Genomic DNA, 3,550 nt, shown 5'->3' with positions numbered 1-3,550 from the left:
CATCACGCCTGATGAAGCAAAGAGGCTTGGGTTGAAGATCACCGAAAAGAATGGCTGGTTCAAACCCGTGAATACCAAGGGTGAACCCTTTAAGGGAGTAGCAAAAGGGGTTGAGATGACTCTTGGTTCTTGGAAGGGCCTTGTGGATTTCTCAGTAGCATCCATGGATGATTTTAAAATAGTCATCGGACTCGATTTGCAAAGGAAAGCAAATATAATACCTATGCCATACTACGACGTAGTATGCGTCATGGAGAAAGGGTCTCCATGCATGGTCCCTACAGTCTCTAAAGTTGGCGGACCATCGATACTGTCTGTCATGCAACTCAAGAAAGGGTTCAAAAAGGGAGAGACTACATATTTGGCTCTATTACAAGAGGAGTCAACATCTGAAAGAGAAGACGTTCCTCCCAAAATCAAGGAAGTCCTTGAAGAAAATAAGGATGTGAAGGTTCTAGAAGACTCTGGAAGGTCATAGAGTATTCTAGAAGAGTGTAGATGTATATAGAAGTATAAAGAGTGGTATGGAATAATCTAGAAACATTTAGAGAGTTATGGTAGGATAGATATTTGTAAAGAAGGTTCTGGATGAACAAGGTATCTGAATTGAGGTCATTCCTTGGGTTGGCTAATTACTATCGGAGGTTTATCAAGGGATACTCCGCCAAGGCTGCACCATTAACTGATCTTCTCAAGAAGAACCACTCTTGGGAATGGTCAAAGGAGTGTCAAAAGGCTTTTGATGAGTTGAAGGCTGCTAACACAGAAGGACCAGTACTAGCACTACCCGACTACTCAAAGGTGTTTGAAGTCCACACTGATGCTTCTGACTACGCTATTGGAGGAGTTCTGATGCAAGAAGGACATCCTATTGCCTTTGAGAGCCGCAAATTGAATAATACAGAGAGGCGATACACTGTCCAAGAGAAGGAGATGACCGCGGTGGTGCATTGTCTGAGAACTTGGCGTCACTACTTGCTTGGTTCACACTTCATCGTCAAGACAGACAATGTGGCTACAAGCTACTTCCAAACTCAAAAGAAGTTAAGCCCCAAACAAGCTAGGTGGCAAGACTTCTTGGCTGAGTTTGATTTCGAATTCGAATACAAGTCAGGCAAGACTAATGTGGTAGCAGATGCGCTGAGTCACAAGGCTGAGTTAGTGGCCATTTCTATGGTTGAAGGAGATATTATACATATCATCAAGGAAGAGTTGCATCACGATCCATTAGCCAAGAAGTTGGTGGAGTTGGCTAGAAAAGGTAAGACCAAAAGATTTTGGTTAGAAAACGACCTTCTCTACACTAAAGGGAGAAGACTATACGTCCCTAAATGAGAAAATCTAAGAAGAAAATTAGTGAGGGAATGCCACGACACCAAGTGGGCTGGTCACCAAGGTCAGCGAAGGACCTTGGCACTCATTGAATCTTCTTATTATTGGTCTCAAATGAGAGATGAAGTGGAGAGCTATGTGAAGACTTGTCTTGTGTGCCAACAAGATAAGATTGAAAACAAGACACCAAGCGGGTTGTTGGAACCTCTGCCTCCATCAGAGCGACCGTGGGAAAGTGTCTCTCTAGATTTCATCTCTGCCTTACCAAAGTCTGAGGGGTTTGGATCTATTCTCGTGGTAGTGGATCGATTTTCGAAGTATGCTACCTTTATACCTGCCCCTACTGACTGCACTGCAGAGGAAGCAGCACGACTATTCTTCAAGAATATGGTGAAGTACTGGGGATTGCCTAAGAGCATCATTAGTGATCGAGATCCACGCTTCACAGGACGACTATGGACAGAGCTGTTCAAACTCCTTGGGTCGGAGCTTCATTTCTCAACAAGCTTCCATCCTCAAACCGATGGGCAGACTGAGAGAGTGAATGCCTTACTTGAGTGTTACTTGAGGCATTTTGTAAGCGCTAATTAGAAGGATTGGACAAAACTCCTAGACATTGCTCAATTCTCATACAATCTGCAAAGGAGTGAGTCTACAGGGAAGAGCCCATTCGAGATTGTGACTGGATAATAGCCGCTTACACCTCACTCTCTTTCTTCCTCTTACTCAGGGAAGAGCCCTGGAGCTTATCATATGATTAAGTCATGGGAAGAACAAGCAGATGTCACTCGTTCTTACCTCGACAAAGCTGCCAAGAGGATGAAGAAATGGGCAGATAAGAAGAGGAGGCATGCAAGCTATCAAGTGGGAGACAAGGTAATGATCAAACTTCTTCCACAACAATTCAAAGCCTTTCGCAAGGTTCATAAGGGCTTAATCCGCAAATACGAAGGGCCATTTGAGATCATTGGACGTGTTGGGGAGGTTGCTTACAAAGTACAACTCCCTCCCTCTATGAAGATCCACCCGGTCTTCCATGTGAGTATACTTAAACCATATCATGGAGACCAAGACCAACCGAGTAGAGGTGACTCAAGTCGCGCTCCGCCTGTGGTAATTAGATCCTTTGATAAAGAAATCGAAGAGATCTTAGCTAATCGCATCGTGCGACGAAGAGGGGTGCCACCAAGTATCCAATACTTGATCAAGTGGAAAGGGCTCCCGATAACCGAAGCTAGCTAGGAAACTCGCGAAGATCTGTGGCAATTCCAAGAACACCTAGAGCGCTATCATGAACAGAACGCGACGAGGACGTCTGCGCATTAGGTGGGGGAGAATGTCACGGTAAATTTTAAAAGGTTAGATTTAACAGTGTTTGTATAGTTTTCTGGAATGTTTGAGAATACTCTAGATGGTTCCAGAACGTTCTAGAATGTCTTAGAAGGTCCCGAAATACCCTAGAAGGTTCTAGAAGACTCTGGAAGGTCATAGAGTATTCTAGAAGAGTGTAGATGTATATAGAAGTATAAAGAGTGGTATGGAATAATCTAGAAACATTTAGAGAGTTATGGTAGGATAGATATTTGTAAAGAAGGTTCTGGATGATTAATCTAGACCGTTGATTAGATTTAATCCTAACCATTCATTGAGGAGGTGGATGGCTATAAATAGGGGTGAGAGTTAGAGTTTATGTGTGTGAATTATTTGTAACCACACTTGAGCAATAAAGTGTTCTTCCACCAAAGCTTCCTTTCTCTTGTGTTCTCTTGTATTCTTAGCTTTCTTGCTAAGTATTGAGGGTTAGGTTGACTTGGTCTTAGCTCAAGAGGTTGAGTAAGTCCGAGTGCCGACACGGTAGCATTGGAGTGTGTCCAAGGCCGTGACAAGGTGGAGCATTCAAAAAAATTTATTTATTTATTTTATTTCAAAAGATTTTCCGTGACAAATATATGGTCGAGAGAATTTCATCAATGTAATGCGAGAATATTGGCTTGTTTTCTTATCTCAATCAACAAAGCAGATACAAGAACAATCATGGAAACCCCACTGCTTCCTAAATATTAAACATTTGAACAACGATAGCTATACTTGTTAAAAATGTCATGTAAATATCCAAAATTAACTACCATGCATCTACGCATGCGTTGCTTTAATATATTTTCAATATATTACATGTATTCTAATGTGTATATATAGATGATTAATTAATTACTAATTT

Source organism: Arachis ipaensis, chromosome B09 (genome assembly GCF_000816755.2).
Source record: "Arachis ipaensis cultivar K30076 chromosome B09, Araip1.1, whole genome shotgun sequence".
Lineage (NCBI taxonomy): Eukaryota > Viridiplantae > Streptophyta > Magnoliopsida > Fabales > Fabaceae > Arachis > Arachis ipaensis.
This window is presented reverse-complemented; position numbering follows the sequence as displayed.